This window comes from Bombina bombina, chromosome 2 (assembly GCF_027579735.1).
Source record: "Bombina bombina isolate aBomBom1 chromosome 2, aBomBom1.pri, whole genome shotgun sequence".
NCBI classification, from domain to species: Eukaryota; Metazoa; Chordata; class Amphibia; order Anura; family Bombinatoridae; genus Bombina; species Bombina bombina.
In genome coordinates, this window is record NC_069500.1 from 425,676,926 (window position 1) to 425,702,767 (window position 25,842).

The window sequence follows — 25,842 nt, forward strand, 5'->3', positions numbered from 1 at the left end:
GTCTTTTCATTAGACACTTGTTAATTATGCAATTCTACTGTATTTAGTGGTCCTTTTAATATTTTATTATGGTTTTTTTAATGATTCAGGCAGAGAATACAATTTTAAGTAACTTTTCAATGTACTTCTAAGATCTAATATATTTCATTATCTTGTTATGCTTTGTTGAAGAAGCACCAAAGCAGCACTGGGAACTAACTGAACACATTGAGTGAGCCAGTACCATAAGGCATATATGTGCAGCCTCAATCAGCAGCTCCTTATTCTACCTAGTTATACTGTAAAACAAAGGATACAGAGAGAACAGAGTAGGGAAGGTAAGGGGAAAAGGGGTAACTGGAAAGAGATAAATATCTGAAACCTAAACATTTGGCCTAAGGGTCAGGATATCACTTATTATCAGTCTATTTTGTTTAATGTTTCTAGGTCTAATTTGACAATCACTCAAGGAAAAGACAATAGAAACATCATAGGACACATTTTACATACACAAATGAAAATGGGAAACTAGAGGACAAACCCCTCCATACTAGACTGATTTTGAGTGTTTATATTGTTCCCATAAGAACATCATATTGTGATAAATATTCAGATTCCCATTCTTCTTCTTTTTTTATTCTTTATTTATATTGAGATAACATATGTTACAAACACACACAACAGTTTCACTGTTCAACTGTGAAGAATATCTAATAAATCTTGATATAGCTCTTTACATGTGTCTGTTGAGTCCATATATCAGTTATTCAAAATATGTTTATGCTTAGGTAGTCCTTTTATCTCAGATTTTCATATCGCCTCCTCATTTTTCTTTAATCCATTCCCTCACTCCCTCCCCCCTTTTACCAAATCGCATATTCCGAGAGCCTCGGATATACTACCTTACACACAAAAGTAGTTGCTTTTTAACATGGTATCTGTTTGTAATGAACAATGGTAATGAACACTATTATTCTCACCATCTTCTGAATATCACCAGGACCTCTGACCTTCCGGGGTGCCATCTTCCCCACCTTTGATCTCCATCCCTCCCCTCCAAGTATACTGTTCCTGTAGCTCTGACTGTATATCCTATCTCATCTGTCGGACAACTCGAGTTGCCATTCCCCTCTTATCTGTGCTTCCAGTAGATAGACTGTGTTCCTAAGTGGATAAATAACCTGTTTCTCCAACATTGGTGTGTCCGGTCCACGGCGTCATCCTTACTTGTGGGAATATATCTCTTCCCCAACAGGAAATGGCAAAGAGTCCCAGCAAAAGCTGGCCATATAGTCCCTCCTAGGCTCCTCCCACCCCAGTCATTCTCTTTGCCGTTGCACAGGCAACATCTCCACGGAGATGGTTAAGAGTATGTGGTGTTTTAGTTGTAGTTTTTTATTCTACTATCAAGAGTTTGTTATTTTTAAATAGTGCTGGTATGTACTATTTACTCTGAAACAGAAAAAGATGAAGAATCTGTTTGTGAGAGGAAGATGATTTTAGCAGATAGTAACTAAAATCGGGTGCTGTTTCCACATAGGACTGTTGAGATGAAGTAACTTCAGTTGGGGGAAACAGTTAGCAGACTTTTTCTGCTTAAGGTATGACTAGCCATATTTCTAACAAGACTGTGTAATGCTGGAAGGCTGTCATTTCCCCTCATGGGGACCGGTAAGCCATTTTCTTAGTCTCAAACAGAATAAAGGGCTTAATATGGGCTATAAAACTGGTAGACACTTTTATGGGCAAAATCGATTGCTTTATTTGGGCATTTTATACATGTTTATGCTTGTAATTCACACTTATAAGCTTGGGGAACATTTTTTAACGTCAGGCACTGTGTTAGACACCTTTCCAGTCAGGAAGGGCCTTCCCAGTTGTAGGCTGAGCCTCATTTTCGCGCCATTACTGCGCAGTTACTTTTGAGAGCAGACATGCAGATGCATGTGTGAGGATCCCAAAGTAGTTGGAAAACTTCCTAGAAGGCTTCATTTGGTATCGTATTCCCCTCTGGGTTTGGTAAAGTCGTAGCAAAGGCTGTAGCTGGGACTGTAGAGGGGTTAAAACTGTAACCGGCTCCGGTTTCTTTAATTTAAGGGTTAAAGCTTTGAAAATTGGTGTGCAATACCTTGAATGCTTTAAGACACTGTGGTGAAAATTTGGTAATTTTTTAACAATTCCTTCATACTTTTTCACATATTCAATAATAAAGTGTCCACTGTTTAAAATTTAAAGTGACAGTAACGTTTTGTTTAAAACGTTTTTTTTGTACTTTATTGACAAGTTTAAGCCTGTTTAACATGTCTGCACCTTCAGATAAGCTATGTTCTATATGTATGAAAGCCAATGTGTCTCCCCCTTCAAAATTGTGTGATAATTGTGCCATAGCGTCCAAACAAAGTAAGGACAGTACTGCCACAGATAATGAAATTGCCCAAGATGATTCCTCAGATGAAGGGAGTAGACATGGTTCTACATCATCTCCTTCTGTGTCTACACCAGTTTTGCCCACGCAGGAGGCCCCTAGTACTTCTAGCGCGCCAATGCTTATTACCATGCAACAATTGACGGCTGTAATGGATAACTCCATAGCAATTATTTTATCCAAAATGCCTGCATATCAGAGAAAGCGCGATTGCTCTGTTTTAAACACTGAAGAGCAGGAGGGCGCTGATGATAATTGTTCTGTCATACCCTCACATCAATCTGAAGGGGCCATGAGGGAGGTTTTGTCAGATGGGGAAATTTCAGATTCAGGTAGAATTTCTCAACAGGCTGAACCTGATGTTGTGACATTTAAATTTAAATTAGAGCATCTCCGCGCACTGCTTAAGGAGGTGTTATCTACTCTGGATGATTGTGACAACTTGGTCATTCCAGAAAAATTATGCAAGATGGACAAGTTCCTAGAGGTTCTGGTGCACCCCGACGCTTTTCCTATACCCAAGTATAGGACATAGTGAATAAGGAGTGGGAGAGGCCCGGCATACCTTTTGTCCCCCCTCCTATATTTAAAAAATTATTTCCTATGGTCGACCCCAAAAAGGACTTATGGCAGACAGTCCCTAAGGTCGAGGGGGCAGTTTCTACTCTAAACAAACGCACTACTATCCCTATCGAGGATAATTGTGCTTTCAAAGATCCTATGGATAAAAAATTGGAGGGTTTGCTTAAAAAGATTTTTGTACAGCAAGGTTACCTCCTGCAACCCATCTCGTGCATTGTTCCTGTCACTACAGCAGCGTGGTTCTGGTTCGAGGAACTAGAAAAGTCGCTCAATAGAGAGACTCTGTATGAGGAGGTTATGGACAGAGTTCACGCACTCAAGTTGGCTAATTATTTTATTTTAGATGCCGCTTTGCATTAGCTAGATTAGCGGCGAAAAATTCAGGGTTTGCAATTGTGGCGCGCAGAGCGCTTTGGCTAAAGTCTTGGTCAGCGGATGTATCTTCCAAGACAAAATTACTTAATATCCCCTTCAAGGGTAAAACTCTCTTTGGGCCAGAATTGAAAGAGATTATTTCTGACATCACTGGAGGAAAGGGCCACGCCCTTCCACAAGATAGACCTTTCAAAGCCAAGAATGTCTAATTTTCGTTCCTTTCGCAATTTCAGGAACGGACCGACCTCTAACTCTGCATCCTCTAAACAAGAGAGTAACGCTTCACAAACCAAACCAGCCTGGAAACCGATGCAAGGCTGGAACAAGGGTAAGCAGGCCAAGAAGCCTGCTGCTGCTAACAAAACAGCATGAAGGAGTAGCCCCCGATCCGGGACCGGATCTAGTAGGGGGCAGACTCTCTCTCTTTGCTCAGGCTTGGGCAAGAGATGTTCAGGATCCCTGGGCGCTAGAAATAGTTTCTCAGGGTTATCTCCTGGAATTCAAGGAACTACCCCCAAGGGGAAGGTTCCACATATCTCACTTATCCTCAAACCAAATAAAGAGACAGGCATTCTTACATTGTGTAGAAGACCTGTTAAAAATGGGAGTGATACTCCCAGTTCCAATGGCGGAACAAGGAATGGGATTTTACTCAAATCTGTTCATAGTTCCCAAAAAAGAGGGAACCTTCAGACCAATTCTGGATTTAAAAATCCTAAACAAATTTCTCAGAGTACCATCGTTCAAAATGGAAATCATTCGAACGATTCTACCTACAATCCAGGAAGGTCAATTTATGACTACCGTGGATCTTAAGGATGCGTATCTACATATCCCTATCCACAAAGAACATCATCAGTTCCTAAGGTTCGCCTTTCTGGACAAACATTACCAGTTTGTGGCCCTCCCATTCGGGTTAGCCACTGCTCCAAGGATTTTCACAAAGGTACTCGGGTCCCTTCTAGCGGTTCTAAGTCCGAGGGGCATTGCAGTAGTACCATACTTGGACGACATTCTAATACAAGCGTCGTCTCTTTCAAAGGCAAAGGCTCATACAGACATCGTTCTGGCCTTTCTCAGATCTCACGGATGGAAGGTGAACATAGAAAAAAGTTCCCTGTCTCCGTCGACAAGAGTTCTTATCTTGGGAACAATAATAGATTCTTTAGAAATGAGGATTTTCCTGACAGAAGTCAGAAAGTCAAAACTTCTAAACACTTGTCAAGTTCTTCATTCTATTCCTCGTCCTTCCGTAGCTCAGTGCATGGAAGTAGTAGGGTTGATGGTTGCAGCAATGGACATAATTCCTTTTGCGCGAATTCATCTAAGACCATTACAACTGTGCATGCTGAAACAGTGGAATGGGGACTATACAGACTTGTCTCCAGTGATTCAAGTAGATCAGAAGACCAGAGATTCACTCCGTTGGTGGCTAACCCTGGATCACCTATCCCAGGGAATGAGCTTCCGCAGACCAGAGTGGGTCATCGTCACGACCGACGCCGGTCTAGTGGGCTGGGGCGCGGTCTGGGAATCCATGAAAGCTCAGGGACTATGGTCTCGGGAAGAGTCTCTTCTCCCGATAAACATTCTGGAACTGAGAGCGATATTCAATGCTCTCAGGGCTTGGCCTCAGCTAGCAAAGGCCAGATTCATAAGATTCCAATCAGACAACATGACGACTGTTGCTTATATCAATCATCAGGGGGGAACAAGGAGTTCCCTGGCGATGAAAGAAGTGACCAAAATAATTCAATGGGCGGAGGATCACTCCTGCCACCAATCTGCGATCCACATCCCAGGTGTGGAAAACTGGGAAGCGGATTACCTGAGTCGTCAGACTTTCCATCCGGGGGAGTGGGAACTCCACCCGGAGATCTTTGCCCAGTTGACTCAATTATGGGGCATTCCAGACATGGATCTGATGGCGTCTCGTCAGAACTTCAAGGTTCCTTGCTACGGGTCCAGATCCAGGGATCCCAAGGCGACTCTAGTGGATGCATTAGTAGCGCCTTGGACCTTCAACCTAGCCTATGTGTTTCCACCGTTTCCTCTCATTCCCAGGCTGGTAGCCAGGATCAAGCAGGAGAGGGCTCCGGTGATTTTGATAGCCCCTGCGTGGCCACGCAGGACTTGGTATGCAGACCTGGCGAATATGTCATCGGTTCCACCATGGAAGCTACCTTTGAGACAGGATCTTCTTGTACAGGGTCCATTCGAACATCCAAATCTGGTCTCCCTCCAGCTGACGGCTTGGAAATTGAACGCTTGATTCTATCAAAGCGTGGGTTTTCAGATTCTGTGATAGATACTCTAGTTCAAGCCAGAAAACCGGTAACTAGAAAAATTTACCATAAAATATGGAAAAGATATATCTGCTGGTGTGAATCCAAGGGATTCTTATGGAATAAGGTCAACATTCCTAAGATCCTTTCCTTTCTACAAGAAGGTTTGGATAAAGGATTATCAGCGAGTTCTCTAAAGGGACAGATTTCTGCTTTATCTGTCTTATTACACAAACGTGCCAGATGTTCAAGCATTTGTTCAGGCTCTGGTTAGGATCAAGCCTGTTTACAGACCTTTGACTCCTCCCTGGAGTTTAAATCTAGTTCTTTCAGTTCTTCAAGGGGTTCCGTTTGAACCTCTACATTCCATAGATATTAAGCTGTTATCTTGGAAAGTTTTGTTTTTGGTTGCTATTTCTTCTGCTAGAAGAGTTTCTGAGTTATCTGCTTTGCAGTGTTCTCCACCCTATCTGGTGTTCCATGCAGATAAGGTGGTTTTGCGTACTAAGCCTGGTTTTCTTCCAAAGGTTGTTTCTAACAAAAATATTAACCAGGAGATAGTTGTACCTTCTTTGTGTCCGAATCCAGTTTCAAAGAAGGAACGTTTGTTGCACAATTTGGACGTAGTCCGTGCTCTAAAATTCTATTTAGAAGCTACAAAGGATTTCAGACAAACATCTTCTCTTTTTGTCGTCTATTCTGGTAAGAGGAGAGGTCAAAAAGCGACTTCTACCTCTCTTTCCTTTTGGCTTAAAAGCATCATCCGATTGGCTTACAAGACTGCCGGACGGCAGCCCCCTGAAAGAATCACAGCTCACTCTACTAGGGCTGTGGCTTCCACATGGGCCTTCAAGAACAAGGCTTCTGTTGATCAGATATGTAAGGCAGCGACTTGGTCTTCACTGCACACTTTTGCCAAATTTTACAAATTTTATACTTTTGCTTCTTCGGAGGCTATTTTTGGGAGAAAGGTTTTGCAAGCCGTGGTGCCTTCCGTTTAGGTAACCTGATTTGCTCCCTCCCTTCATCCGTGTCCTAAAGCTTTGGTATTGGTTCCCACAAGTAAGGATGACGCCGTGGACCGGACACACCAATGTTGGAGAAAACAGAATTTATGCTTACCTGATAAATTACTTTCTCCAACGGTGTGTCCGGTCCACGGCCCGCCCTGGTTTTTTTAATCAGGTTTGATGAATTATTTTCTCTAACTACAGTCACCACGGCACCCTATAGTTTCTCCTGTTTTTTCCTCCTGTCCGTCGGTCGAATGACTGGGGTGGGCGGAGCCTAGGAGGGACTATATGGCCAGCTTTTGCTGGGACTCTTTGCCATTTCCTGTTGGGGAAGAGAGATATTCCCACAAGTAAGGATGACGCCGTGGACCGGACACACCGTTGGAGAAAGTAATTTATCAGGTAAGCATAAATTCTGTTTTTTGTATATTTTCGTTTAGCTGTTGCAGATATGGTCCCCATTTTTTCATGAAATGGGGGGTTCTGCCTTGCTTGTCCCTTAATGTGTCTGCTTGTTCGTGCATCATTTGTTTTTGGATATTGAATTTCAATTGTGTTAGAGTCTGTACCTCTTTTTTCAGCCAGTTTCTGAAAATCAGTTTTCTCGCTTGTAAAATTGTGTTGTGGACTAATGATTTTACCTGTGTTGGTAGTGTCTTGGAAGGGGTCAAAAACACCATTACTGAGGGGGAGCATTCTATCTCCAAGTGTAGTGTGGTGTTTAACCAATGAATTACCTTGCCCCAGATTTTATATAGTCTTGGACATTTCCAGATCATGTGTGGCAGGTCCGCTTCTTGTTTTGATCATTTTGGGCAACATCCTGTCGCCCGTGGAACCCACTTTTTGTATAATTTTTGCGTGGTGTATGCTCTTTCTAATAGCCTAGTATGCGATTCTATTATGTTAGCCGAGAGTGTAGCTGATCTGGTCTTGTGAATGCTCTGTTGAATTAATTCTGTTGAGATTTCCACTCGCAATATTTCAGTCCAGCCTTCACTAACGTGTTTTAGTGTGTAGTTGTTAATATGAGCTATCAGTGCTTTGTATGTTGGTGAAATGGTTGTTGAGCCCTGAGCTGTCAAGGTTAGTAGTCTGTTTACGCTAAGGTTTGACTCTGTGAGTTCACTGTTCCGTATTAGGCTATTCACGTAATGCTTCATCTGCAAGTAGGCAAAATGGTGGTTGTGTGGGAGTCGGAACTGTAATTGTATGTCAGCAAATTTTTTCACTCTATTCTCTAAGCTCTCTATAACTTGCGATATAGAGTTTAATCCTTTTACTTTCCATATTTGGAAAACTTTTGTATCAATACCTGCCGGAAAGTCGGGTTCCCCTGCAAGGGATGACATTTTGTGAGCTGGTGGTTGAAGTGCAGTTTCTTTCCTCCAGGCTTGTAGTGGTTGTTGCATCAGTGGGTAATCGTTAAGTATTTTATTTCGTTGTTGTGGTGTCATATGTGGTATTGCTTTAAGTGACCATGGTCGGACTATTTGTTCCTCTAACTGTGGTAGTGTAAAATGGTTTTGCCCTGTCATCCAGTCTAGCCCAGTTATAATATTCCAGATTTGGAACCGCTAGACCTCCAGAGTCAGCTGAGGCCATCATTCTGCGTCAGTGAATTTTATGTTTAGTGTTTTTCCAAATGAAGGAAAACATTTGTTTGTTTAGAAATTTGAGGTCCGTTTTGTAGATAATTTCTGGTATCATCTGAAATAGGTATAATAGTTTGGGGAATAGTATCATTTTGATGATTCTTCCCAAGAGGGATAGGGGAAGTTTATTCCACCTGGACATAAGATCTTGAATTTCAGTAATTATGGGTTTATAGTTTAGATGGTACCAATCTTTGGGATTAGCCGAGAGTTTGATTCCCAGGTATGTGAAAGCATGTTGACCAGGACCGAGGTCAACATTGGTCAACGGTGACCGTTCACCGTTGACCAGGACCGAGGACTGCGGGTTCGCGTGAAGTATTTTTACAGTTTGTGCAAAGAGGCTTTTTATGCCAAATCTGTCTAGTGTGTGAAAAAGGTGATCCCAGAGGAATAAATCATAGTCCTTCTCAGCGTCTACCAGCAGCACACAAGTGTCCGGTCGTTTGTTTTCTTTTAGGGCCGCTTGGTGATTCCAAAAATAAGTCAGTATAAATTGTAGTTTTCTAATATTAGTCACTGAGGATCTCCCCTTAACAAACCCTGTCTGGTCGCTGTGAATTAGTGTGGGTAATTCTTTAGCAAGTCTGTTCGCCAGTATTTTGGTTAGTACTTTGTAGTCAGTATTCATTAACGAGATTGGGCGGTAGGATTGAGGGAGGAGGAGATCCCTATTCGCCTTAGGGATCACACAGGATTTGTGCTTCTGTAAAATATTGGGATAAATTAACCATGCCTGTCATTATTTTATTGTATAAGTTTGTCAGGGTCGGTGCATTTTTTTTTCCAGTATCTTGTAAAAATCCCTGGGGAGACCTTCAGGTCCTGGGGCTTTCTCTAGTGGTAATCCTTTCAGGCCTTTTGTCAGTTCAGGTATCAAAATCTGTGCATTCAAAACCTGTAAGTTATCTTCTGTGATCTTTGGGTAGTTGAGTAATGGCCAAAATGCAGTTTGTTGTGCGGTGTCTACATTTTGACTTTAGTGCTGTGTAGTATTCTTTGAAAGTATTCTGGATTTCAGTGGTGGAAGTTTGTATTGTGTTTTTGTTTCTAATGGCAGCCAAATTTTTCTGTTTAGTTTTGTAAGTTTTGTGAGTCTAGCCAATAATTTGTCTTGTTGCCGTGTCGGTAGTATTTGGCTTGTAGGGCTGTCATTGTCCTTATAGACTTCTGTTGCAACGTCATGTTGGGTCTGGTTCCTCAGATATTTATTCCTGACATGTAATACCTGTCTTAGGAGAGTTTCCTCTCTTGCCTTTTTTCTTTTAAACATCCCTGTCACGTAGGAAGTAGTCACCCCTCGCAACACTGCCTTCCCTGCAATGCAAAAGGGCATTTTCTCTGTATTGGTGATTTATGGAGTCGTAAGCCTCCCACTCCCCTATCAAATGGCGTCTTAGATTTTGGTCATAGTATAAGTATGTTGGAAAGGTCTACCTACGAGGGATCTTTCCTCCCGAGCTGTGGTAGACCCTAAGTGAGATCGGTGCATGGTCCGAAATAGTGGCTACATTAATGTCTGTCTCCATGATTTTGGAATTTAGAGTGCGAGAGGTCAAAAACAGGTCTATTCTTGATAGTGTATCTTTTGCCGTTATAGTGCACATATAGTCTTTGGTCTCTGGGTGTCTGTCTCTCCATATATCAGTGAGAGCTAACGTGTGACTGAATTTTTTAAGGATAAGGGATTCCCTTTTAACATTTGCGAGTAGTCTATTCGGGGGTTTGGGTGTGTTTGGGTTTCTATATCTGTCAGCTGGCGTCTGTGAAGCAATGTTGTAGTCCCCTCCCAGAATGATTGGTGCATCTATGAATTTTAACAGATTTGTGCTAAGAGCTGTCCAAAACTCTTTCTTTTGTGTATGGGGGCCATACACCCCCTCAAAGATGATGACCTGTTTGTCCCATGTTAGTTTGAGAAGAATATACCTGCCTTCTGGATCTATAATTGAGTTCTCAACCGTGTAGTTTAGGTTTTGCTTTATCAGGATTGCTACTCCCCTAGCTCTATGCTCCTCGTATGTCGTGTGGAATACTTGTCCCACCCACCCCTGTTGTAGTTTTTTATGTTTTGCGTTACTCGTGTGTTTCTTCTAAAATTGCAATACCTGTGTGCTTTTTTTTTTTTAAAGATATTTTAGTATCATTGTTCTTTTAATGGGAGATGTAATGCCTCCCACATTCCATGATACTATTTTCATCTCTAGCAATTGTTTATTTTCTCTATATGTGTGTGCAATGGTCGAGTCCTAATGGTCTTCAGAGCTGTAGCGAGTGTTACCATTTTTAGGCACCCCGAAAGGTCAGTTCTGTTCTCAGGTCCACTGTTATGATGCCAGAGGTAGTTTGTGAAGGCCCCTAGAAGGGACTATGCTCTATGGTGATCTAGGATGATAGTTTTAGTATGCACTTTGTTCTAAATACACTGTAATTCAAACCTACAAGTAACAAAAAATCAAACAACAAATTAATTAAATAGAATAGAATACAAATTTCCCTTAACAGCCCTCCCCCTCTTATGTAAAGGATATATAGTGTCCATCGATCTAGCTCCATCATGAGCTTAGAGACTGTCTCTGTGATTGCTTCAGTTTTCTTCCCCTTCTTGCTCTTCCTCCTGCGGCTGCTTTTCTCCACGTTTATCCTTGTCTAGGAATAGTTGTAGATGTTTCGGGGTTTCGAAAAACTTTGATCCTGTTGGCGTATGAAGTCTCAGATGAGCCGGGTACAGTAGGGTCACAGATTTCCCCTGTTCCATTAGTGCTTTGCAATAAGGGGAAAACTCTTCTTTTTTTGCTACCTCTGCCGAGTAGTCCTGGAACATATAAATTATTGTATCTTCATATGCGAGCGTTGGAGATTGCTTGTTTGCTCTCAGCAGTAGCATCTTATCTTTAAAGTTCAAGTAATGGATCATGACCTGCTGTGGAGCTGCACCTTGTGCATTCTGTGGATTTGCATTGCCTATTCTATGTACCATCTCAGCGGTGCACAGGATGTTATCCTGAGGAACCTTCAAGAGTTTTGGGAGCGTGTTCTACACAAAGTCCATGAGGGCTCCAGAGGGGAGAAATTCTGGAAGTCCTACTATTAGGATATTGTTCCTCCTTTATCAGTTTTCTAGTTTTAGCTGTAAGAGCTTGTTCTGTCTTTGGAGGTTTGTAACGGAGTTGGCTGTTTCCCTCTGTCTCTCTTCTCTTCCGGCCACTTTTTGTTCTACTGTCCCCAATCGTGATGTAAAATATTTAAAGTCTGTAGATAGTGTGTCTGAAGTTGCTCGATCTTAGGAAGAAATAATGCAGACAATTGTGTAACAATTGGATGAGTTTCCTGTATTGTGGGCTCTATTGACTCAGCCTGTACATTCTGTGCCTCCTGAGTATCCATTTGGTGTTTGTGGCGTCTGTCTGTTCCTTTCAGTTTCCCAGACATCCTGTATGTCTGCTTAGTATATGGAGTATAATATTTTTGCATACACGCCAGGCTTTTTTATTTTTCTATTTTTATTTTCCTATGTTTATAACTTATAAAGGAAAACTAGCGTGTATGCGTAACAATAGCTTGTAGGTCTATGAGGGGGGGGGGGGGATTTCAGGCTTGTAGTTTTAGTGTGTCAATTTGGTTGAAAAGTTACTCTCCTTTAATAAAAAGAACCTGGGATTGCAGCTTGTTGCTAAACCTAAAGACTACAGAGAGTACAGAAAGCGCAACCTTCTCCCTTGATGTCTGTGTTAAATTGGTATACCTCGTGGTTATGTTAATCTAATTTCTCAGAGGTGGAGTACCTTATTTGCCCCGGGCTATGTTTTTTATGTCCAAAGAGGAAGAGAAAACTGCTCACCAAGTCAGGTTGCTTTTTATATTTTAAATCTGTATTTTATATTTGTCCCTGTTATTGTTTTTGTGCAGCAGCTTTCTATTGCCTCGTGTGACACAGTTCCACAAGATGGCGGCCGCTCTCTGAATCAGCGTGTCTTAACGGCTTACCCTGACTATATGTCTGATTCACTGATGAGGACTCTGGTCATCAATCGGGTGAGATTGTCTCCCGTTATGCGGCTGCGGGGTCAAGGGCGTAAGAGATGTCTCTTGTCTCTGTCCTTCGCCGCTTCTGCTTGCAGCTCTTTTCTATTTGTCAGCTTGTCGGTGGGGGAGCCTAGTGTAGTGACTCCTTGCTGTGAGGCTGCCAGAGTTTCCCAATCACCTGTCAAGGCTTCATAGCTTTTTGGGTTTCTCTTAAGCCGCCAACAGAGGGTTCCAGAGGAATAAGACACGGAGCTCCTTTATCGTGCTGCCGGTCGCGCTGCCCGCCCACCGGAAGTGCAGCGTCCCATTCTTAAGATAATAATATCTCTCTAAGATTAACAATTTGTTTACCAAGAATTCCCATTTTGAGAGTGTGGGTATTTGTGGTGTTTTCCAGTATTTAGGAATTAATTTTTTTGCAGCATTTATCATAATTTCTGAAAGACTTCGCCTAATCCTACAAGTGATTTCTAAAAGAGTTTTAAATAAAGACTTCTGGTCTGTATTTAATAGGAAAACCTATAACCTTACAGATAACGTTATGAATTTGTTTCCAAATGGAATTAGAATCACAGCTCCACCATATGTGTAACATTCCCCTCTTGGTTACAACCTCTCCAACATTTATTGCTGGCTATGCAAAACATATGTTTCAATTTATTAGGTGTTAAATACCATGTAGTAAGAACTTTTATATTTGTTTCTAAGGAAGATGATGAGTGTGCTGACTTTGCGGTTGCATAAAACCATTTATTCCACTGTTTTGGTGTTATATGTTAATTAAGCTCTGAACTCCAACTACGGGTGTAATGTGGTAGTTGTGGAAGACGGGATTGTTGTATATATCTGTACATTAGTTATAATCCCTTTTTTGAGACTGTGGTTGAAGCATAGGGATTCAAATGTAGTTAAAGATCTAAGGAAGTCTCTCTTATTCTTGCGAGTCATTAAATAATGACGTGTTTGATGATATGCAAACCATGTCAAATAAGGAAAACCCGCCTCTTGTAATTTTTCTCTAGGGAGTAGTTTACCTCCTTCATTTAAATTGTGAATGGGGAGAAGGTCATACAAAGTTTGTGATATTACCTGTTTTAAATATTTCTACATTTGTTTCGAATGGAAGTCCATACTGACAATGTTTCCTTTTTGACAGGGAATGTAGATGTGGAATGTCTAATAGTTGAGATTCCAAATGTACCACTTTCTTGTAGGAATTATTTCTCTGTCTACTGTAGTTTACAACTCTATTTAATGCGGTTGCTAACTTATACCAAGACAAATTGGGTACTCCCAGGCCCCCATTTTCCTTAGATGTATAGAAGGTGTTATTTCGAAAGCCTGGAATGATTTGTTTGCCATATAGAATCATTCATGAAAGATTGTAATGTATAGATTTCATTGGAGACCCCCGGAATAGGGAGGGTTTCAATAACATACAAGACTTTAGGTAATAATGTCATTTTAGATGCAGCTATTCTTCCTAACCATGGGATATTAGTTTTAGGTAGCCAGCAAGATGTTAAGTGTTGGAACTCAGATATCAAGCTTCTATAGTTTAGTTTACGAATTTCTTCAGGATTTTGTGTTTGATATATGCTAAGATATTTTAGAGCTTTCCCATTCATTTTAAAAGGATATTGTTGTCTGATCATGTTGAGTGTTTCTACTTAGAAGTTAATAGGGTATAATTCTGATTTTTTTCCTAAGATATGGTAAATCCACATCGTCATCAATTACTGTTGGGAATATCACTCCTGGCCAGCAGGAGGAGGCAAAGAGCACCACAGCAAAGCTTTTATGTGTCACTTCCCTACCCATAATCCCTAGTCATTCCCTTTGCCTCTGTTAAATGGAGGAGGTGAAGTTTTGGTGTCTGAAGAAAATTGTTTTTCTTTTACAAAGATATGACGAGTCCATGGATTTCATCCTTGTGGGACATTAACCTCCTGCTAACAGGAAGTGGCAAAGAGCACCACAGCAGAGCTGTATATATATCCCCACCCCTTCCCCTCCACCCTCAGTCATTCTCTTTGCCTGTGTTATACTAGGAAGACATGGTAAAGTGAGGTGTTAGTTTTAGTTTCTTCAATCAAGAAGTTTTTTATTTTAAATGGTACCGGTGCATACTATTTTCCTCAGGGGGATATGGAAGAAGATTTCTGCCCTGAGGTTTGATGATCTTAGCATTTGTAACTAAGATCCACGCTGGTTCCCACAAGACTTCTGAAGGTAACCATGAGACATCTTCAGTTTCGGTTTCATTCTACAAGCAGCATTAAGGTATGTGCAGCCATTTTTTCTGAGGAGACTTGGTGTATCAGAACTGGCTGGCATTATGTATGGGAATGGGGTAAGCAGTAAAACCTATTTTAATAAGAGGGGTGTTACTGGAGTCCCTATTTTATATTTATCATTAGTTGATATTTGGGCATTATGTGACATGGGAGACAATATAAAAAAACGATGTTTTATGTTTTTTATTTTTGGCACTTAAAACTTATTGGTTTTATGCTTGAGGGTTATATTGTGTGTGTATTTTTAACTCTGTGACTCCTGGACTGTGTAGCTGGTCTGAAGGGTTGGAAACTTGATTCTAAGTATCCTGGGGGCAGGTAGGTGTAGAGTGTATTTTTATCTATCTTTTGACTACATATTGATATAAGTACTTCTAAAGCCTTATTTCTGCCCTTGCTTCTGGGTTCATTCATTTTTTAATTAACCAACGATATTAAGTTAAATTTGGGAATAATTTAACGTTTTTTGTGCATTTTGGAAAAATTGTTCACTTTTTCTTTTCTTAAAGGCACAGTACACGTTTTTTCTAATGTTACTTTTATGCTATAAATAAGTGTTTAAACGACTTTTGTGGTATTACTAGTCTGTTCAACATGTCTGACATTGAGGTTTCTCATTGTTCTATGTGTTTAGAAGCTATTGTGCAACCCCCTCTAACATTGTGTAACTTTTGTACTGAAAAGGCTTTACAATGTAAAAAGCATATTTTAAATAAAGTAAGTGTGCCTAGGGATGATTCTCAGTCTGAAGAGAATCGGGATATTCCATCCAATTCTCCCCAAGTGTCACAACCTTTTATGCCCACACAAGCGACTCTTAGTACTTCTAGTGCGTCTAATTCCTTTACTCTGCAGGAGATGGCTGCAGTTATGTCAACTACCTTTACAGAGGTATTGTCTAAATTACCAGTGTTGCAGGGTAAACGCAGTAGGTCAGGTATTAATGTAAATACTGAATCCTCTGATGCTTTATTAGCTATTTCCGATTTTCCCTCACAGTGCTCTGAGTTGGGGATCAGGGAATTACTGTCTGAGGGTGAAATTTCTGATTCAGGGAATGTTTTGCCTCAGACAGATTCGGAGGCTATGCCATTTAAATTTAAGCTTGAACACCTCCGCCTGTTGCTTAGGGAGGTTTTAGCGACTCTGGATGATTGTGATCCTATTGTGATTCCTCCAGAGAAATTGTGTAAAATGGATAAATATTTAGAAGTACCTACTTACACTGATGTTTTTCCGGTTCCTAAGAGAATTTCGGAAATTATTAGTAAGGAATGGGATAGACCAGGTATACCGTTTCCTCCCTCTCCTAATTTTAAGACAATGTTTCCTATATCAGATACCATTCGGGACTCATGGCAAGCGGTCCCTAAGGTAGAGGGAGCTATAGCTTCCTAGCTAAGTGTACTTTGCATTGTTCCAGTAACTACTGCAGCAGCTTTTTGGTTTGAGGCTCTAGAAGAGTTTTTTAAGGATGAGACTCCATTAGATTACATTCTAGATAGAATTAAGGCTCTTAAGCTAGCTAATTATTTTATTACTGATGCCGCTTTTCAAATTGCTAAATTAGCGGCAAAAAATGCAGGATTTGCTATTTTAGCACGTAGAGCATTGTGGCTCAAATCTTGGTCTGCTGATGTGTCATCAAAACATAAGCTTTTAGCTATTCTCTTTAAAGGTAAAACCCTTTTTGGGCCAGAATTGAAGGAGATCATTTCTGATATTACAGGAGGTAAGGGCCATGCCCTACCTCAGGATAGGTCGGTTAAAATGAGGGGAAAACAGAATAATTTTCGTTCCTTTCGGAACTTTAAAGGAGGACCCCCCGCTTCTCCTTCTTCCACAAAGCAGCATGTAGGGGTGGCCCCCAATCCGGGATCGGATCTAGTAGGGGGCAGACTTTCTTTCTTTGCTCAGGCTTGGGCAAGTGATGTTCAGGTTTCCTGGGCACTAGAAATAGTGACCCACGGTTATCAATTGGAATTCAAGGATTTTCTCCCAAGAGGGAGATTTCATCTTTTAAAATTATATGCAAACCAGATAAAGAGAGAGGCGTTCTTACGCTGTGTAAAAGACCTTTTTACTATGGGAGTTATCTGTCCTGTTCCAAAATTGGAACAGGGACAGGGGTTTTACGCAAACCTATTTGTGGTCCCCAAAAAAGAGGGAACGTTCAGACCCATTTTTGACCTTGTGTCTAAACAAATTTCTAAGAGTTCCATCATTCAAGATGGAGACAATTCGAACGATTTTGCCAATGATCCAGGAGGGTCAGTATATTACTACCGTAGATTTGAAGGATGCTTACCTTCATATTCCAATCCACAAAGATCATCATCGGTTTCTAAGGTTTGCCTTCTTGGACAAACATTATCAGTTTGTGGCTCTTCCTTTCGGGTTGGCCACAGCACCCAGAATCTTCACAAAGGTTCTAGGGTCTCTTTTGGCAGTTCTCAGACCGCAAGGGATAGCGGTGGCGCCTTATCTGGACAATATTCTGATTCAGGCGTTAACATATCATCTGACAAAATCTCACACGGACACAGTGTTGTCTTTTCTGAGAACTCACGGCTGGATGGTGAACATAGAGAAGAGTTCACTTGTTCCACAGACAAGGGTTCCTTTTCTGGGAACTCTGATAGACTCTGTAGCCATGAAAGTATTTCTGGCAGAGGTCTTTGAATACTTGCCGAGCACTTCTGTCCATTCCTCGGCCATCAGTGGCTCAGTGTATGGAGGTAATCGGATTAATGGTAGCGGCAATGGACATTGTTCCGTTTGCTCGCTTTAATCTCAGACCACTGCAACTGTGCATGCTCGGTCAGTGGAATGGGGATTATGCGGATTTATCTCCAAAGATAATTCTGGATCAAGAGACCAGAAACTCTCCTCTTTGGTGGTTGTCGCTGGATCATCTGTCCCAGGGGACTTGTTTCCGCAGACCCTCGTGGGTGATTGTGACAACAGATGCCAGCCTTCTGGGCTGGGGTGCAGTTTGGAACTTCCTGAAGGCTCAGGGTGTTTGGACTCAGGTAGAGTCTTTACTTCCAATCAATATTCTGGAACTGAGAGCAATATTCAATGTGCTTCAGGCGTGGCCTCAGTTGGCTTCGGCCAAATTCATCAGATTCCAGTCGGACAACATAACGACTGTGGCATATGTCAATCATCATGGGGGAACAAGAAGTTCCTTAGTGATGATAGAAGTATCCAAGATAATCAGTTGGGCAGAGGACCACTCTTGTCACCTGTCAGCGATCTACATCCCAGGGATAGAAAACTGGGAAGCAGATTTTCTAAGTCAACAGACTTTTCATCCGGGGGAGTGGGAACTTCACCCGGAGGTATTTGCCTCATTGATTCTCAGATGGGGCAGACCGGAATTGGTTTTGATGGCATCTCGTCAGAATGCCAAGCTTCCAAGATACGGATCCCGGTCAAGGGATCCTCAGGCCGAACTGATAGATGCCTTGGCAGTACCTTGGTTGTTCAGCCTAGCTTATGTGTTTCCGCTGTTTCCTCTCCTCCCACGCGTGATTGCTTGAATCAAACAGGAGAGAGCTTCAGTGATCCTGATAGCGCCTGCGTGGCCACGCAGGACTTGGTATGCGGATCTAGTGGACATGTTCCCTCTGCCACCGTGGAAACTTCAGTTGAGACAGGACCTTCTCATTCAAGGTCCTTTCCAACATCCAAACCTAATTTCTCTGCAACTGACTGCGTGGAGATTGAACGCTTGATTTTATCGAAGCGAGGATTCTCTGGTTCAGTTATCAATACTTTGATACAGGCTAGAATGCCTCTCACTAGAAAAATCTATCATAAGATATGGCGTAAATATCTTTTTGGTGTGAATCCAAGGATTACTCATGGAGTAAAGTTAGGATTCCTATTATTTTGTCTTTTCTCCAAGAAGGATTGGAGAAAGGGTTATCAGCAAGTTCCTTAAAGGGACAAATCTCAGCTTTGTCAATTCTGTTTCACAAATGTTTGGCAAATGTATCAGATGTTCAGTCTTTTTGTCAGGCTCTATCTAGAATTAAGCCTGTATTTAGACCTATTACTCCTCCCTGGAGTTTGAATTTAGTTCTTCGAGTTCTGCAAGGGGTTCCGTTTGAACCTATGCATTCCATAGATATTAAACTATTATCTTGGAAAGTTCTGTTTTTGGTTGCTATTTCTTCTGCTCGAAGAGTTTCTGAGCTTTCAGCATTACAGTGTGATTCGCCTTATCTCATATTTCATTCTGATAAAGTGGTTTTTACGTACCAAACCTGGGTTCCTTCCTAAGGTTGTTTCAAATAAGAATATTAATCAGGAAATTGTTGTTCCTTCTTCTAAGAAGGAGCGTATGTTGCATAATTTGGTTGTGGTCCGTGCCTTAAAGTTTTACTTACAGGCAACTAAGGATGTCCGTCAATCATCTTCATTATTCATTGTTTATTCTGGAAAGCGTAGGGGTCAGAAAGCTACGGCTACCTCTCTTTCTTTTTGGCTGAGAAGTATCATCTGCCTGGCATATGAGACTGCTGGACAGCAGCCTCCTGAAAGAATTACGGCTTATTCTTCTAGGGCTGTGGTTTCCACATGGGTTTTTAAAAACGATGCATCTGTGGAACCGATTTGTAAGGCTGCGACTTGGTCGTCCCTTCACACTTTTTACAAATTTTACAAATTTGATACTTTTGCTTCTTCTGAGGCTATCTTTGGGAGAAAGGTTCTTCAAGCAGTGGTGCCTTCCGTTTAGGTTCCTGTCTTGTCCCTCCCTTTCATCCGTGTCCTATTGCTTTGGTATTGGTTTCCCACAAGTAAGGATGAAATCCGTGGACTCGTCATATCTTTGTAAAAGAAAAATAAATTTATGCTTACCTGATAAATTACTTTCTTTTACGATATGACGAGTCCACGGCCCACCCTGTTCTTTTTAAGACAGTTTTTCTTTATATTTCTTTTGTAATGTACCTAGTCCATGGATTCATCCTAACTTGTGGGATATTGTCTTTCCTGACAGGAAGTAGCAAAGAGAGCACCACAGCAGAGCTGTCTATATAGCTCCCCCCTTATCTCCACCCTCCAGTCATTCTCTTTGCTGGCTCTAAGCAGGAAGAGTAAAGAGAAGAGGTGTTAAACTGTTAGTTTTTATTTAATCTTCAATTAAGTGTTTGTTATTTTTAAATGGTACCGGTGTTGTACTATTTGCTCTCAGGCAGGACATAGATGAAGATTTCTGCCTGGAGGATGATGATCTTAGCATTTGTAACTAAGGTCCACTGCTGTTGCCACATGAGCTGAGGAGTACAGGAGAACTTCAGTGTGAGGAACGGTTCTTGCTATATAGCAATAAGGTATGTTCAGTCATTTTTTTCTGCAGAGACTGTGTTAACTCAGAAAGGCTGACAGTATCCCCATTAGGGGAAGGGTAAGCAGTAATCCTAGTATGAAAGAGGTTTTACTAGCTTGCATAAAGGGCTAAAAAAAAATTTGGGCACTCAGTTTGTTTATGTAAGATTGGTACAAACATTTGTGTGTTCTGGGAGTAACGTTTATGTTTATGGGACGTTTGCTTGAGGGGTCATTTGGCTTATTTTTGGTTTGTTATAACCCACATGGTTTTCAAACTAGGTTTGTTAGATTTGAGTAGGCCCCAGTAACATTGAGTGAGGTGGGCGGAGCCTATATTCGCGCCTCAGTTGCGCATTTACTTATACAGTCAAGCAGCAAGCAACTTCTCCTGAGGTCCTTATGATCTTTTGAGGGCCTATTCGAAGCTTTAACCCCATATTATCATTCCTAAGGGCAGGTAGGGCCACAGCAGAGCTGTGGCAAGGTGCTTATAGGGGTGTTTAACCGGTTTTAGACATTTTTCAATCCGTTTTTTTCATTTGGGGTTTTATTGCTTATTAACTTGTGGTGCAATCCTTCTAAAGCTTAGTGGGTACACTGTTAAAATTTCAGAAAAATTGAAGCAATTTTAACCTGTTTTGCCGTTTGTGTATGCCTTTTTTTCTCTTAAAGGCACAGTACCGTTTTTGCAAATTGTGTTTTTTTTTTTCATTACATAAAGTGTTTTCCAAGCTTGCTTGCTTTATTACTAGTCTGTTAAACATGTCTGACGCTGAGGAAACTCATTGTTCAATTTGTTTAGAAGCCATTGTGGAACCCCCTCTTAGAATGTGTCCCACTTGTACTGATATGTCTATAAATTGCAAACAGCATATTTTGACTTATAAAAGTTTTGCATTAGATGATTCTCAGACAAAAGGAAATCAGGTTTTGCCATCTAGTTCTCCCCAAGTGTCTCAACCAGTAATGCCTGCACAAGCGACGCCATGTACTTCTAGTGCGTCTAATTCTTTCACCTTGCAAGATATGGCTTCAGTTATGAATACTACCCTCAGAGGTTTTATCTAAGCTGCCTGGTTTGCAAGGGAAGCGCAGTAGCTCTGGGTTAAGAACAAATGCTGAGCCTTCTGACGCTTTAGTAGCCGTATCCGATATTCCCTCACAATGTTCTGAAGTAGGGATGAGGGATTTGATGTCTGAGGGAGAGATTTCTGATTCAGTTAAGACGTTCCCTCAGACAGATTCAGATATGACGGCATTTAAATTTAAGCTAGAGCACCTCCGCTTATTGCTCAGGGAGGTTTTAGCTACTCTGGATGATTGTGACCCTATTGTAGTTCCAGAGAAATTGTGTAAAATGGACAAATATTTAGAGGTTCCTATTTACACTGATGTGTTTCTGGTCCCTAAGAGGATTTCGGACATTGTTACTAAGGAGTGGGATAAACCAGGTATTCCGTTCTCTCACCCTCCTGTTTTTAAGAAAATGTTTCCCATTTCTGACACCATAAAGGACTCATGGCAGACGGTCCCTAAGGTAGGTGGACCCTGGCTAATACCTATTGAAGACAGTTGTGCTTTCATTGATCCTATGGATAAAAAATTAGAGGGTCTCCTAAATTTTTGTTCATCAAGGTTTTCTTCTTCAACCTATAGCGTGCATTGTTCCTGTAACCACTGCAGCTGCCTTTTGGTTTGAGGCTCTAGATTTTCAGATGGAGATTCCACTAGATGATATTTTGGACAGAATTAAGGCTCTTAAGTTGGCTTATTCTTTTATTACAGACGCTTTTGTCGATCCCTTTCAAAGGTAAGACCCTATTCGGGCCTGCATTGAAAGAGATCATTTCAGACATTACTGGAGGGAAGGGTCATACCCTCCCTCAGGATAAGTCAAATAAGACTAGGACCAAACAAAAATAATTTTCATTCCTTTCAAAACTTCAAGTGTGGTCCCTCTACCTCTTCCTTTGCTGCAAAGCAAGAGGGGAACTTTGCTCAATCCAAGCCAACCTGGAGACCTAATCAGGCTTGGAACAAGGATAAACAGGCCAAAAAGCCTGCTGCTGCCACTAAGTCAGCATGAAGGGGTAGCCCCCGATCCAGGACCGGATCTAATAGGGGGCAGACTCTCTCTCTTTGCTCAGGCCTGGGCAAGAGACGTTCAGGATTCCTGGGCAGTAGAAGTTGTAACCCAGGGATACCTTCTAGATTTCAAGGATTCCCCTCCAAGGGGGAGGTTCCATTTGTCTCAATTGTCTGTAAACCCGACAAAAAGAGAGGTGTTCTTTCGCTGTGTAGAAGACATGATCTGCCCAGTTCCAAAAGCAGAACAGGTGCAGGGGTTCTACTCCAATCTTTTTATAGTTCCAAAAAAGGAGGGAACCTTCAGACCAATTCTGGATCTCAAGATCCTAAACCAATTCCTAAGAGTTCCATCTTTCAAGATGGAGACCATTCAGACTATCTTACCATTGATCCAGGAGGGTCAATATATGACCACCGTGGACTTAAAGGATGCGTATCTACACATTCCTATCCACAAAGATCATCACCAGTTCCTTATCTAGACGACATTCTAATTCAAGCGTCGTCCTTCCAACTAGCGAAGTCTCACACGGACTTAGTGTTGGCCTTTCTAAGGTCTCACGGGTGGAAAGTGAACATAAAAAAGAGTTCTCTTTCCCCCCTCACAAGAGTTTCATTTCTAGGGACTCTGATAGACTTGGTGGACATGAAAATATTTCTGACGGAGGTCAGGAAATCAAAGATTTTGTCCACCTGCCGAGCTCTTCATTGCATTCCTCAGTCGTCAGTGGCTCAGTGTATGGAGGTAATCGGACTAATGTTAGCGGCAATGTATATATTTCCGTTTGCTCCCTTGCATCTCAGACCACTGCAACTATGCATGCTCAATCAGTGGAATGGGGATTATGCAGATTTATCTCCTCAGATAAATCTGGATCAAGAGACCAGAGACTCTCTTCTTTGGTGGTTGTCACAGGATCATCTGTCCCAGGGAATGTGTTTCCGCAGGCCAGAATGGGTTATAGTGACGACAGACGCCAGTCTTCTGGGCTGGGGTGCAGTCTGGAATTCCCTGAAAGCTCAGGGTTTGTGGACTCGGGAGGAGGCTCTCCTACCGATAAATATTCTGGAATTAGGAGCGATATTCAATGCTCTCCAGGCATGGCCTCAGCTGGCTTCGGCCAGATTCATCAGGTTTCAGTCGGACAACATCACGACTGTGGCTTATATCAATCATCAGGGCGGAACAAAGAGTTCCTTAGCGATGATAGAGGTCTCAAGGATAATCCAATAGGCAGAGGCTCACTCTTGCCATCTGTCAGCGATCTATATCCCAGGTGTAGAGAACTGGGAGGCAGATTTTCTAAGTTGTCAGACTTTTCATCCGGGGGAGTGGGAACTCCATCCGGAGGTGTTTGCTCAGCTGGTGCGGCTATGGAGCACACCAGAGTTGGATCTGATGGCGTCTCGTCAGAACGCCAAACTTCCTTGTTACGGCTCCAGGTCAAGGGATCCTCAGGCTGTACTGATAGATGCTCTAGCAGTACCCTGGTCGTTCAACCTGGCTTATGTGTTTCCACCTTTCCCTCTCCTTCCACGTCTGATTGCCAGAATCAAACAGGAGAGAGTGTTGGTGATTTTGACAGCGCCTGCGTGGCCACGCAGGACTTGGTATGCAGACCTGGTGGACATGTCATCCCTTCCACCATGGTCTCTGCCATTGAGACAGGACCTTCTGATTCAAGGTCCATTCAAGCATCCAAATCTAATTTTTCTGCAACTGACTGCTTGGAGATCGAACGCTTGATTCTATCAAAGCGGGGTTTCTCTGAGTCAGTCATAAATACCTTGATTCAGGCTCGAAAGCCTGTTACCAGGAATATTTATCATAAGATATGGCGTAAATATCTTTTTTGGTTTGAATCCAAAGGCTTCTCCTGGAGTAAAATCAGGATTCCTAGTATTTTGTTCTTTCCCCAAGAGGGATTAAAGAAAAGGATTATCAGCTAGTTCCCTAAAGGGACAGATATCTGCTCTGTATATTTTGTTGCACAAGCGTCTGGCAGATGTTCCAGACGTTCGGCCTTTTTGTCAGGCTTTAGTTAGAATTAAGCCTGTGTTTAAACCTATTGCTCTGCCATGGAGTCTAAATTTAGTTCTTAGAGTTCTTCAGGGGGTTCCGTTTGAACCCATGCATTCCATAGATATTAAGCTTTTATCTTGGAAAGTTTTGTTCCTAGTTGCTATCTCTTCAGCTCGAAGAGTTTCTGAAATATCTGCATTACAATGTGACTCACCTTATCTGGTGTTCCATGTTGATAAGGTGGTTTTGCGTACCAAGCCTGGGTTCCTACCTAAGGTTGTTACCAACAGGAATATCAATCAAGAAATTGTTGTTTCTTCTCTGTGTCCTAATCCTTCTTGTAAGAAGGAACGTCTGTTGCACAACTTGGACGTGGTTCGTGCTTTGAAATTTTATTTGCAGGCAACCAAAGATTTTCGTCAAACATCTTCTTTGTTTGTTGTCTATTCTGGACAGCGTAGGGGTCAAAAGGCTACAGCGACTTCTCTTTCCTTTTGGCTAAAAAGCATCATCCGTTTGGCTTATGAGACTGCTGGACAGCAGCCTCCTGAAAGGATTATAGCTCATTCTTCTAGAGCGGTAGTTTCCACATGGGCTTTTAAAAATGATGCTTCTGTTGAACAGATTTGTAAGGCTGCGACTTGGTCTTCGCTTCATACCTTTTCAAAATTTTACAAATTTGATACTTTTGCTTCTTCGGAGGCTATTTTTGGGAGAAAGGTTTTGCAATCAGTGGTGCCTTCTGTTTAGGTTCCTGTCTTGCCCCTCCCTTCATCCGTGTCCTAAAGCTTTGGTATTGGTATCCCACAAGTTAGGATGAATCCGTGGACTCGGTACATCATGCATAAGAAAACAAAATTTATGCTTACCTGATAAATTTCTTTCTTTTGCGATGTACTGAGTCCACGGCCCGCCCTCTCTATTCAAGACAGATAGTATTTTTTTATGTAAACTTCAGTCACCTTTGCACCTTATAGTTTCTCCTTTTCTTCCTTGGCCTTCGGTCGAATGACTGGGGGGTGGAGTTAAGGGGGGAGCTATATAGACAGCTCTGCTGTGGTGCTCTCTTTGCTACTTCCTGTCAGGAAGGACAATATCCCACAAGTTAGGATGATTCCGTGGACTCGGTACATCGCAAAAGAAAGAAATTTATCAGGTAAGCATAAATTTAGTTTTTTTGTAAACTTCAGTCACCTTTGCACCTTTTTAGCCTTTCCTTTTTCTCTTCCTATACCTTCGGCCGAATGACTGAGGGTGGAGGGGAAGGGAGGGGCTATATATACAGCTCTGCTGTGGTGCTCTTTGCCACTTCCTGTTAGCAGGAGGTTAATATCCCACAAGTAAGGATGAAATCCGTGGACTCGTCATATCATAAAAGAAAGTAATTTATCAGGTAAGCATAAATTTAGTTTTCTTTTGCTACAAGCAAGATTTTAGGTATAGCTGTAGTCCAAGTTAATCTCTTCAGTAGAGTAGTGGTGGCTTTAAAGCAGTTAGGAATTTGTAAGGTGGGCCTTGCTGCGTTTTCCTAATATTTTGCTGCTCTAGTACAGAAAGCCAGAGTAGGTTTACTCTCTTTCCTTTTTACACAGGTCTCTGTAAGGAATGGCTTCCTTTCACACCGGGTGAGCTGTCCTCCTGCCGGACAGCTAGATGTGCAGTTAAGTGCTGAGTCTTCTGGGGCTGGGAGACGAGCACTGAAGGGGTGTTAAGTTTCAGACTCCCTGCAATCATATTTTGGGACTAGATTC

At 41.8% G+C, this 25,842-nt stretch overlaps 1 protein-coding gene across 1 annotated transcript in view; it reads left to right on the forward strand.

Moving 5' to 3' along the window:
- CABIN1 (calcineurin binding protein 1) overlaps positions 1–25,842 on the forward strand; it is a 1,089,846-nt gene that overhangs the window by 551,433 nt on the left and 512,571 nt on the right. The gene's annotated exons all lie outside the window — the stretch shown is intronic.